The following is a 14,616-nucleotide window of genomic DNA, read 5'->3' as shown; positions in this document are numbered from 1 at the left end:
GGTGGTTTCCATTCAGAGAACACATCATTTCATTCATAAAACACAGGGTTCTTTTCATAGAACACAGGGTTCCATTTATAGAACACTGGGTTCTATTCATAGACCACAAGGTTTTATTCATAGAACACATGGTTATATTTATAGATCACGGGTGGTTTCCATTCAGAGAACACATAATTTTATTCATAAAACACAGGGTTCTATTCATAGAACACAGGGTTCCATTTATAGTACACAGGGTTCTATTCATAGAACTCAAGGTTTTATTCATAGAACAAATGGTTATAATAATAGATCACGGGTGGTTTCCATTCAGAGAACACATAATTGCATTCATTAAACAAAGGGTTATTCATAGAACACAGGGTTCCATTTATAGAACACAGGGTTCTATTCATAGAAAACAAGGTTTTATTCATAGAACACATGGCTATATTTATAGATCACGGGTGGTTTCCATTCAGAGAACACATAATTGCATTCATAAAACACAGGGTTCTATTCATAGAACACAGGGTTCCATTTATAGAACACAGGGTTCTATTCATAGAACACAAGGTTTTATTCATAGAACACATGGTTATATTTATAGATCACGGGTGGTTTCCATTCAGAGAACACATGGTTTCATTCATAAAACACAGGGTTCTATTTATAGAACACAGGGTTCCATTCATAGAACACAGGGTTCTATTAATAAAACACAAGGTTTTATTCATAAAACACATGGTTATATTTATAGATCACGGGTGGTTTCCATTCAGAGAACACATGGTTTCATTCATAAATCACAGGGTTCTATTCATAGAACACAGGGTTCCATTCATAGAACACAGGGTTCTATTAATAGAACACAAGGTTTTATTCATAAAACACATGGTTATATTTATAGATCACGGGTGGTTTCCATTTAGAGAACACATGATTTCATTCATAAAACACAGGGTTCTATTTATAGAACACAGGGTTCCATTCATAGAACACAGGGTTCTATTAATAGAACACAAGGTTTTATTCATAAAACACATGGTTATATTTATAGATCACGGGTGGTTTCCAGTCAGAGAACACATGGTTTCATTCATAAAACACAGGGTTCTATTCATAGAACACAGAATTCCATTCATAGAACACAGGGTTCTATTAATAGAACACAAGGTTGTATTCATAAAACACATGGTTATATTTATAGATCACGGGTGGTTTCCATTCAGAGAACACATAATTTCATTCATAAAACACAGGGTTCTATTCATAGAACACAGGGTTCCATTTATAGAACACAGGGTTCTATTCATAGAACACAAGGTTTTATTCATAGAACACATGGTTATATTTATAGATCACGGGTGGTTTCCATTCAGAGAACACATAATTTCATTCATAAAACACAGGGTTCTATTCATAGAACACAGGGTTCCATTTATAGAACACAGGGTTCTATTCATAGAACTCAAGGTTTTATTCATAGTACAGATGGTTATATTTATAGATCACGGGTGGTTTCCATTCAGAGAACACATAATTGCATTCATAAAACACAGGGTTCTATTCATAGAACACAGGGTTCCATTTATAGAACACAGGGTTCTATTCATAGAACACAAGGTTTTATTCATAGAACACATGGCTATATTTATAGATCACGGGTGGTTTCCATTCAGAGAACACATGGTTTCATTCATAAAACACAGGGTTCTATTTATAGAACACAGGGTTCCATTCATAGAACACAGGGTTCTATTAATAGAACACAAGGTTTTATTCATAAAACACATGGTTATATTTATAGATCACGGGTGGTTTCCATTCAGAGAACACATGGTTTCATTCATAAAACACAGGGTTCTATTCATAGAACACAGGGTTCCATTCATAGAACACAGGGTTCTATTAAGAGAACACAAGGTTTTATTCATAGAACACATGGCTATATTTATAGATCACGGGTGGTTTCCATTCAGAGAACACATGGTTTCATTCATAAAACACAGGGTTCTATTTGTAGAACACAGGGTTCCATTCATAGAACACAGGGTTCTATTAAGAGAACACAAGGTTTTATTCATAGAACACATGGCTATATTTATAGATCACGGGTGGTTTCCATTCAGAGAACACATCATTTCATTCATAAAACACAGGGTTCTATTCATAGAACACAGGGTTCCATTTATAGAACACAGGGTTCTATTCATAGAACACAAGGTTTTATTCATAGAACACATGGCTATATTTATAGATCACGGGTGGTTTCCATTCAGAGAACACATGGTTTCATTCATAAAACACAGGGTTCTATTTATAGAACACAGGGTTCCATTCATAGAACACAGGGTTCTATTAATAGAACACAAGGTTTTATTCATAAAACACATGGTTATATTTATAGATCACGGGTGGTTTCCATTCAGAGAACACATGTTTTCATTCATAAAACACAGGGTTCTATTCATAGAACACAGGGTTCCATTCATAGAACACAGGGTTCTATTAATAGAACACAAGGTTTTATTCATAAAACACATGGTTATATTTATAGATCACGGGTGGTTTCCATTCAGAGAACACATCATTTCATTCATAAAACACAGGGTTCTATTCATAGAACACAGGGTTCCATTTATAGAACACAGGGTTCTTTTCATAGAACACAAGGTTTTATTTATAGAACACATGGCTATATTTATAGATCACGGGTGGTTTCTATTCAGAGAACACATGGTTTCATTCATAAAACACAGGGTTCTATTTATAGAACACAGGGTTCCATTCATAGAACACAGGGTTCTATTAATAGAACACAAGGTTTTATTCATAAAACACATGGTTATATTTATAGATCACGGGTGGTTTCCCTTCAGAGAACACATGGTTTCATTCATAAAACACAGGGTTCTATTCATAGAACACAGGGTTCCATTCATAGAACACAGGGTTCTATTAATAGAACACAAGGTTTTATTCATAAAACACATGGTTATATTTATAGATCATGGGTGGTTTCCATTCAGAGAACACATCATTTCATTCATAAAACACAGGGTTCTATTCATAGAACACAGGGTTCCATTTATAGAACACTGGGTTCTATTCATAGACCACAAGGTTTTATTCATAGAACACATGGTTATATTTATAGATCACGGGTGGTTTCCATTCAGAGAACACATAATTTTATTCATAAAACACAGGGTTCTATTCATAGAACACAGGGTTCCATTTATAGAACACAGGGTTCTATTCATAGAACTCAAGGTTTTATTCATAGAACAAATGGTTATATTTATAGATCACGGGTGATTTCCATTCAGAGAACACATAATTGCATTCATTAAACAAAGGGTTATTCATAGAACACAGGGTTCCATTTATAGAACACAGGGTTCTATTCATAGAAAACAAGGTTTTATTCATAGAACACATGGCTATATTTATAGATCACGGGTGGTTTCCATTCAGAGAACACATAATTGCATTCATAAAACACAGGGTTCTCTTCATAGAACACAGGGTTCCATTTATAGAACACAGGGTTCTATTCATAGAACACAAGGTTTTATTCATAGAACACATGGTTATATTTATAGATCACGGGTGGTTTCCATTCAGAGAACACATGGTTTCATTCATAAAACACAGGGTTCTATTCATAGAACACAGGGTTCCATTCATAGAACACAGGGTTCTATTAATAGAACACAAGGTTTTATTCATAAAACCCATGGTTATATTTATAGATCACGGGTGGTTTCCATTCAGAGAACACATGATTTCATTCATAAAACACAGGGTTCTATTTATAGAACACAGGGTTCCATTCATAGAACACAGGGTTCTATTAATAGAACACAAGGTTTTATTCATAAAACACATGGTTATATTTATAGATCACGGGTGGTTTCCAGTCAGAGAACACATGGTTTCATTCATAAAACACAGGGTTTTATTCATAGAACACAGGGTTCCATTCATAGAACACAGGGTTCTATTAATAGAACACAAGGTTGTATTCATAAAACACATGGTTATATTTATAGATCACGGGTGGTTTCCATTCAGAGAACACATAATTTCATTCATAAAACACAGGGTTCTATTCATAGAACACAGGGTTCCATTTATAGAACACAGGGTTCTATTCATAGAACACAAGGTTTTATTCATAGAACACATGGTTATATTTATAGATCACGGGTGGTTTCCATTCAGAGAACACATAATTTTATTCATAAAACACAGGGTTCTATTCATAGAACACAGGGTTCCATTTATAGAACACAGGGTTCTATTCATAGAACTCAAGGTTTTATTCATAGAACAGATGGTTATATTTATAGATCACGGGTGGTTTCCATTCAGAGAACACATCATTTCATTCATAAAACACAGGGTTCTATTCATAGAACACAGGGTTCCATTTATAGAACACTGGGTTCTATTCATAGACCACAAGGTTTTATTCATAGAACACATGGTTATATTTATAGATCACGGGTGGTTTTCATTCAGAGAACACATAATTTTATTCATAAAACACAGGGTTCTATTCATAGAACACAGGGTTCCATTTATAGAACACAGGGTTCCATTCATAGAACACAGGGTTCTATTAAGAGAACACAAGGTTTTATTCATAGAACACATGACTATATTTATAGATCACGGGTGGTTTCCATTCAGAGAACACATGGTTTCATTCATAAAACACAGGGTTCTATTTGTAGAACACAGGGTTCCATTCATAGAACACAGGGTTCTATTAAGAGAACACAAGGTTTTATTCATAGAACACATGGCTATATTTATAGATCACGGGTGGTTTCCATTCAGAGAACACATCATTTCATTCATAAAACACAGGGTTCTATTCATAGAACACAGGGTTCCATTTATAGAACACAGGGTTCTATTCATAGAACACAAGGTTTTATTCATAGAACACATGGCTATATTTATAGATCACGGGTGGTTTCCATTCAGAGAACACATGGTTTCATTCATAAAACACAGGGTTCTATTTGTAGAACACAGGGTTCCATTCATAGAACACAGGGTTCTATTAAGAGAACACAAGGTTTTATTCATAGAACACATGGCTATATTTATAGATCACGGGTGGTTTCCATTCAGAGAACACATCATTTCATTCATAAAACACAGGGTTCTATTCATAGAACACAGGGTTCCATTTATAGAACACAGGGTTCTATTCATAGAACACAAGGTTTTATTCATAGAACACATGGCTATATTTATAGATCACGGGTGGTTTCCATTCAGAGAACACATGGTTTCATTCATAAAACACAGGGTTCTATTTATAGAACACAGGGTTCCATTCATAGAACACAGGGTTCTATTAATAGAACACAAGGTTTTATTCATAAAACACATGGTTATATTTATAGATCACGGGTGGTTTCCATTCAGAGAACACATGTTTTCATTCATAAAACACAGGGTTCTATTCATAGAACACAGGGTTCCATTCATAGAACACAGGGTTCTATTAATAGAACACAAGGTTTTATTCATAAAACACATGGTTATATTTATAGATCACGGGTGGTTTCCATTCAGAGAACACATCATTTCATTCATAAAACACAGGGTTCTATTCATAGAACACAGGGTTCCATTTATAGAACACAGGGTTCTTTTCATAGAACACAAGGTTTTATTTATAGAACACATGGCTATATTTATAGATCACGGGTGGTTTCTATTCAGAGAACACATGGTTTCATTCATAAAACACAGGGTTCTATTTATAGAACACAGGGTTCCATTCATAGAACACAGGGTTCTATTAATAGAACACAAGGTTTTATTCATAAAACACATGGTTATATTTATAGATCACGGGTGGTTTCCCTTCAGAGAACACATGGTTTCATTCATAAAACACAGGGTTCTATTCATAGAACACAGGGTTCCATTCATAGAACACAGGGTTCTATTAATAGAACACAAGGTTTTATTCATAAAACACATGGTTATATTTATAGATCATGGGTGGTTTCCATTCAGAGAACACATCATTTCATTCATAAAACACAGGGTTCTATTCATAGAACACAGGGTTCCATTTATAGAACACTGGGTTCTATTCATAGACCACAAGGTTTTATTCATAGAACACATGGTTATATTTATAGATCACGGGTGGTTTCCATTCAGAGAACACATAATTTTATTCATAAAACACAGGGTTCTATTCATAGAACACAGGGTTCCATTTATAGAACACAGGGTTCTATTCATAGAACTCAAGGTTTTATTCATAGAACAAATGGTTATATTTATAGATCACGGGTGATTTCCATTCAGAGAACACATAATTGCATTCATTAAACAAAGGGTTATTCATAGAACACAGGGTTCCATTTATAGAACACAGGGTTCTATTCATAGAAAACAAGGTTTTATTCATAGAACACATGGCTATATTTATAGATCACGGGTGGTTTCCATTCAGAGAACACATAATTGCATTCATAAAACACAGGGTTCTCTTCATAGAACACAGGGTTCCATTTATAGAACACAGGGTTCTATTCATAGAACACAAGGTTTTATTCATAGAACACATGGTTATATTTATAGATCACGGGTGGTTTCCATTCAGAGAACACATGGTTTCATTCATAAAACACAGGGTTCTATTCATAGAACACAGGGTTCCATTCATAGAACACAGGGTTCTATTAATAGAACACAAGGTTTTATTCATAAAACCCATGGTTATATTTATAGATCACGGGTGGTTTCCATTCAGAGAACACATGATTTCATTCATAAAACACAGGGTTCTATTTATAGAACACAGGGTTCCATTCATAGAACACAGGGTTCTATTAATAGAACACAAGGTTTTATTCATAAAACACATGGTTATATTTATAGATCACGGGTGGTTTCCAGTCAGAGAACACATGGTTTCATTCATAAAACACAGGGTTTTATTCATAGAACACAGGGTTCCATTCATAGAACACAGGGTTCTATTAATAGAACACAAGGTTGTATTCATAAAACACATGGTTATATTTATAGATCACGGGTGGTTTCCATTCAGAGAACACATAATTTCATTCATAAAACACAGGGTTCTATTCATAGAACACAGGGTTCCATTTATAGAACACAGGGTTCTATTCATAGAACACAAGGTTTTATTCATAGAACACATGGTTATATTTATAGATCACGGGTGGTTTCCATTCAGAGAACACATAATTTTATTCATAAAACACAGGGTTCTATTCATAGAACACAGGGTTCCATTTATAGAACACAGGGTTCTATTCATAGAACTCAAGGTTTTATTCATAGAACAGATGGTTATATTTATAGATCACGGGTGGTTTCCATTCAGAGAACACATCATTTCATTCATAAAACACAGGGTTCTATTCATAGAACACAGGGTTCCATTTATAGAACACTGGGTTCTATTCATAGACCACAAGGTTTTATTCATAGAACACATGGTTATATTTATAGATCACGGGTGGTTTTCATTCAGAGAACACATAATTTTATTCATAAAACACAGGGTTCTATTCATAGAACACAGGGTTCCATTTATAGAACACAGGGTTCCATTCATAGAACACAGGGTTCTATTAAGAGAACACAAGGTTTTATTCATAGAACACATGACTATATTTATAGATCACGGGTGGTTTCCATTCAGAGAACACATGGTTTCATTCATAAAACACAGGGTTCTATTTGTAGAACACAGGGTTCCATTCATAGAACACAGGGTTCTATTAAGAGAACACAAGGTTTTATTCATAGAACACATGGCTATATTTATAGATCACGGGTGGTTTCCATTCAGAGAACACATCATTTCATTCATAAAACACAGGGTTCTATTCATAGAACACAGGGTTCCATTTATAGAACACAGGGTTCTATTCATAGAACACAAGGTTTTATTCATAGAACACATGGCTATATTTATAGATCACGGGTGGTTTCCATTCAGAGAACACATGGTTTCATTCATAAAACACAGGGTTCTATTTATAGAACACAGGGTTCCATTCATAGAACACAGGGTTCTATTAATAGAACACAAGGTTTTATTCATAAAACACATGGTTATATTTATAGATCACGGGTGGTTTCCATTCAGAGAACACATGGTTTCATTCATAAAACACAGGGTTCTATTCATAGAACACAGGGTTCCATTCATAGAACACAGGGTTCTATTAATAGAACACAAGGTTTTATTCATAAAACACATGGTTATATTTATAGATCACGGGTGGTTTCCATTCAGAGAACACATCATTTCATTCATAAAACACAGGGTTCTATTCATAGAACACAGGGTTCCATTTATAGAACACAGGGTTCTATTCATAGAACACAAGGTTTTATTCATAGAACACATGGCTATATCTATAGATCACGGGTGGTTTCCATTCAGAGAACACATGGTTTCATTCATAAAACACAGGGTTCTATTTATAGAACACAGGGTTCCATTCATAGAACACATGGTTCTATTAATAGAACACAAGGTTTTATTCATAAAACACATGGTTATATTTATAGATCACGGGTGGTTTCCCTTCAGAGAACACATGGTTTCATTCATAAAACACAGGGTTCTATTCATAGAACACAGGGTTCCATTCATAGAACACAGGGTTCTATTAATAGAACACAAGGTTTTATTCATAAAACACATGGTTATATTTATAGATCATGGGTGGTTTCCATTCAGAGAACACATCATTTCATTAATAAAACACAGGGTTCTATTCATAGAACACAGGGTTCCATTTATAGAACACTGGGTTCTATTCATAGACCACAAGGTTTTATTCATAGAACACATGGTTATATTTATAGATCACGGGTGGTTTCCATTCAGAGAACACATAATTTTATTCATAAAACACAGGGTTCTATTCATAGAACACAGGGTTCCATTTATAGAACACAGGGTTCTATTCATAGAACTCAAGGTTTTATTCATAGAACAAATGGTTATATTTATAGATCACGGGTGGTTTCCATTCAGAGAACACATAATTGCATTCATTAAACAAAGGGTTATTCATAGAACACAGGGTTCCATTTATAGAACACAGGGTTCTATTCATAGAAAACAAGGTTTTATTCATAGAACACATGGCTATATTTATAGATCACGGGTGGTTTCCATTCAGAGAACACATAATTGCATTCATAAAACACAGGGTTCTATTCATAGAACACAGGGTTCCATTTATAGAACACAGGGTTCTATTCATAGAACACAAGGTTTTATTCATAGAACACATGGTTATATTTATAGATCACGGGTGGTTTCCATTCAGAGAACACATGGTTTCATTCATAAAACACAGGGTTCTATTTATAGAACACAGGGATCCATTCATAGAACACAGGGTTCTATTAATAAAACACAAGGTTTTATTCATAAAACACATGGTTATATTTATAGATCACGGGTGGTTTCCATTCAGAGAACACATAATTGCATTCATAAAACACAGGGTTCTATTCATAGAACACAGGGTTCCATTCATAGAACACAGGGTTCTTTTAATAGAACACAAGGTTTTATTCATAAAACCCATGGTTATATTTATAGATCACGGGTGGTTTCCATTCAGAGAACACATGATTTCATTCATAAAACACAGGGTTCTATTTATAGAACACAGGGTTCCATTCATAGAACACAGGGTTCTATTAATAGAACACAAGGTTTTATTCATAAAACACATGGTTATATTTATAGATCACGGGTAATTTCCAGTCAGAGAACACATGGTTTCATTCATAAAACACAGGGTTCTATTCATAGAACACAGGGTTCCATTCATAGAACACAGGGTTCTATTAATAGAACACAAGGTTGTATTCATAAAACACATGGTTATATTTATAGATCACGGGTGGTTTCCATTCAGAGAACACATAATTTCATTCATAAAACACAGGGTTCTATTCATAGAACACAGGGTTCCATTTATAGAACACAGGGTTCTATTCATAGAACACAAGGTTTTATTCATAGAACACATGGTTATATTTATAGATCACGGGTGGTTTCCATTCAGAGAACACATAATTGTATTCATAAAACACAGGGTTCTATTCATAGAACACAGAGTTCCATTTATAGAACACAGGGTTCTATTCATAGAACTCAAGGTTTTATTCATAGAACAGATGGTTATATTTATAGATCACGGGTGGTTTCCATTCAGAGAACACATCATTTCATTCATAAAACACAGGGTTCTATTCATAGAACACAGGGTTCCATTTATAGAACACTGGGTTCTATTCATAGACCACAAGGTTTTATTCATAGAACACATGGTTATATTTATAGATCACGGGTGGTTTTCATTCAGAGAACACATAATTTTATTCATAAAACACAGGGTTCTATTCATAGAACACAGGGTTCCATTTATAGAACACAGGGTTCCATTTATAGAACACTGGGTTCTATTCATAGACCACAAGGTTTTATTCATAGAACACATGGTTATATTTATAGATCATGGGTGGTTTTCATTCAGAGAACACATAATTTTATTCATAAAACACAGGGTTCTATTCATAGAACACAGGGTTCCATTTATAGAACACAGGGTTCTATTCATAGAACACAAGGTTTTATTCATAGAACACATGGCAATATTTATAGATCACGGGTGGTTTCCATTCAGAGAACACATGGTTTCATTCATAAAACACAGGGTTCTATTTATAGAACACAGGGTTCCATTCATAGAACACAGGGTTCTATTAATAGAACACAAGGTTTTATTCATAAAACACATGGTTATATTTATAGATCACGGGTGGTTTCCATTCAGAGAAAACATGGTTTCATTCATAAAACACAGGGTTCTATTCATAGAACACAGGGTTCCATTCATAGAACACAGGGTTCTATTAAGAGAACACAAGGTTTTATTCATAAAACACATGGTTATATTTATAGATCACGGGTGGTTTCCATTCAGGGAACACATCATTTCATTCATAAAACACAGGGTTCTATTCATAGAACACAGGGTTCCATTTATAGAACACTGGGTTCTATTCATAGAACACAAGGTTTTATTCATAGAACACAAGGTTTTATTCATAGAACACATGGTTATATTTATAGATCACGGGTGGTTTCCATTCAGAGAACACATAATTTTATTCATAAAACACAGGGTTCTATTCATAGAACACAGGGTTCCATTTATAGAACACAGGGTTCTATTCATAGAACACAAGGTTTTATTCATAGAACACATGGTTATATTTATAGATCACGGGTGGTTTTCATTCAGAGAACCCATAATTTTATTCATAAAACACAGGGTTCTATTCATAGAACACAGGGTTCCATTTATAGAACACAGGGTTCTATTCATAGAACTCAAGGTTTTATTCATAGAACAGATGGTTATATTTATAGATCACGGGTGGTTTCCATTCAGAGAACACATAATTTTATTCATAAAACACAGGGTTCTATTCATAGAACACAGGGTTCCATTTATAGAACACAGGGTTCTATTCATAGAACTCAAGGTTTTATTCATAGAACAGATGGTTATATTTATAGATCACGGGTGGTTTCCATTCAGAGAACACATGGTTTCATTCATAAAACACAGGGTTCTATTTATAGAACACAGGGTTCCATTCATAGAACACAGGGTTCTATTAATAGAACACAAGGTTTTATTCATAAAACACATGGTTATATTTATAGATCACGGGTGGTTTCCATTCAGAGAACACATGGTTTCATTCATAAAACACAGGGTTCTATTCATAGAACACAGGGTTCCATTCATAGAACACAGGGTTCTATTAATAGAACACAAGGTTGTATTCATAAAACACATGGTTATATTTATAGATCACGGGTGGTTTCCATTCAGAGAACACATCATTTCATTCATAAAACACAGGGTTCTATTCATAGAACACAGGGTTCCATTTATAGAACACTGGGTTCTATTCATAGGCCACAAGGTTTTATTCATAGAACACATGGTTATATTTATAGATCACGGGTGGTTTCCATTCAGAGAACACATAATTTTATTCATAAAACACAGGGTTCAATTCATAGAACACAGGGTTCCATTTATAGAACACAGGGTTCTATTCATAGAACTCAAGGTTTTATTCATAGAACAGATGGTTATATTTATAGATCACGGGTGGTTTCCATTCAGAGAACACATAATTGCATTCATAAAACACAGGGTTCTATTCATAGAACACAGGGTTCCATTTATAGAACACTGGGTTATATTCATAGACCACAAGGTTTTATTCATAAAACACATGGTTATATTTATAGATCACGGGTGGTTTCCATTCAGAGAACACATCATTTCATTCATAAAACACAGGGTTCTATTAATAGAACACAGGGTTCCATTTATAGAACACAGGGTTCTATTCATAGAACACAAGGTTTTATTCATAGAACACATGGCTATATTTATAGATCACGGGTGGTTTCCATTCAGAGAACACATGGTTTCATTCATAAAACACAGGGTTCTATTTATAGAACACAGGGTTCCATTCATAGAACACAGGGTTCTATTAATAGAACACAAGGTTTTATTCATAAAACACATGGTTATATTTATAGATCACGGGTGGTTTCCCTTCAGAGAACACATGGTTTCATTCATAAAACACAGGGTTCTATTCATAGAACACAGGGTTCCATTCATAGAACACAGGGTTCTATTCATAGAACTCAAGGTTTTATTCATAGAACAGATGGTTATATTTATAGATCACGGGTGGTTTCCATTCAGAGAACACATAATTGCATTCATTAAACAAAGGGTTATTCATAGAACACAGGGTTCCATTTATAGAACACAGGGTTCTATTAATAGAACACAAGGTTTTATTCATAGAACACATGGCTATATTTATAGATCACGGGTGGTTTCCATTCAGAGAACACATAATTGCATTCATAAAACACAGGGTTCTATTAATAGAACACAGGGTTCCATTTATAGAACACAGGGTTCTATTCATAGACCACAAGGTTTTATTCATAGAACACATGGTTATATTTATAGATCACGGGTGGTTTCCATTCAGAGAACACATAATTTTATTCATAAAACACAGGGTTCTATTCATAGAACACAGGGTTCCATTTATAGTACACAGGGTTCTATTCATAGAACTCAAGGTTTTATTCATAGAACAAATGGTTATATTTATAGATCACGGGTGGTTTCCATTCAGAGAACACATAATTGCATTCATTAAACAAAGGGTTATTCATAGAACACAGGGTTCCATTTATAGAACACAGGGTTCTATTCATAGAAAACAAGGTTTTATTCATAGAACACATGGCTATATTTATAGATCACGGGTGGTTTCCATTCAGAGAACACATAATTGCATTCATAAAACACAGGGTTCTATTCATAGAACACAGGGTTCCATTTATAGAACACAGGGTTCTATTCATAGAACACAAGGTTTTATTCATAGAACACATGGTTATATTTATAGATCACGGGTGGTTTCCATTCAGAGAACACATGGTTTCATTCATAAAACACAGGGTTCTATTTATAGAACACAGGGTTCAATTCATAGAACACAGGGTTCTATTAATAAAACACAAGGTTTTATTCATAAAACACATGGTTATATTTATAGATCACGGGTGGTTTCCATTCAGAGAACACATGGTTTCATTCATAAATCACAGGGTTCTATTCATAGAACACAGGGTTCCATTCATAGAACACAGGGTTCTATTAATAGAACACAAGGTTTTATTCATAAAACACATGGTTATATTTATAGATCACGGGTGGTTTCCATTTAGAGAACACATGATTTCATTCATAAAACACAGGGTTCTATTTATAGAACACAGGGTTCCATTCATAGAACACAGGGTTCTATTAATAGAACACAAGGTTTTATTCATAAAACACATGGTTATATTTATAGATCACGGGTGGTTTCCAGTCAGAGAACACATGGTTTCATTCATAAAACACAGGGTTCTATTCATAGAACACAGGGTTCCATTCATAGAACACAGGGTTCTATTAATAGAACACAAGGTTGTATTCATAAAACACATGGTTATATTTATAGATCACGGGTGGTTTCCATTCAGAGAACACATAATTTCATTCATAAAACACAGGGTTCTATTCATAGAACACAGGGTTCCATTTATAGAACACAGGGTTCTATTCATAGAACACAAGGTTTTATTCATAGAACACATGGTTATATTTATAGATCACGGGTGGTTTCCATTCAGAGAACACATAATTTTATTCATAAAACACAGGGTTCTATTCATAGAACACAGGGTTCCATTTATAGAACACAGGGTTCTATTCATAGAACTCAAGGTTTTATTCATAGAACAGATGGTTATATTTATAGATCACGGGTGGTTTCCATTCAGAGAACACATAATTGCATTCATAAAACACAGGGTTCTATTCATAGAACACAGGGTTCCATTTATAGAACACAGGGTTCTATTCATAGAACACAAGGTTTTATTCATAGAACACATGGCTATATTTATAG

Source organism: Crinia signifera, chromosome 1, assembly GCF_055691185.1.
Source record: "Crinia signifera chromosome 1, ASM5569118v1, whole genome shotgun sequence".
NCBI classification, from domain to species: domain Eukaryota; kingdom Metazoa; phylum Chordata; class Amphibia; order Anura; family Myobatrachidae; genus Crinia; species Crinia signifera.
The sequence above is the reverse complement of the archived record's forward strand: the minus strand, read 5'-3'. Positions refer to the sequence as shown.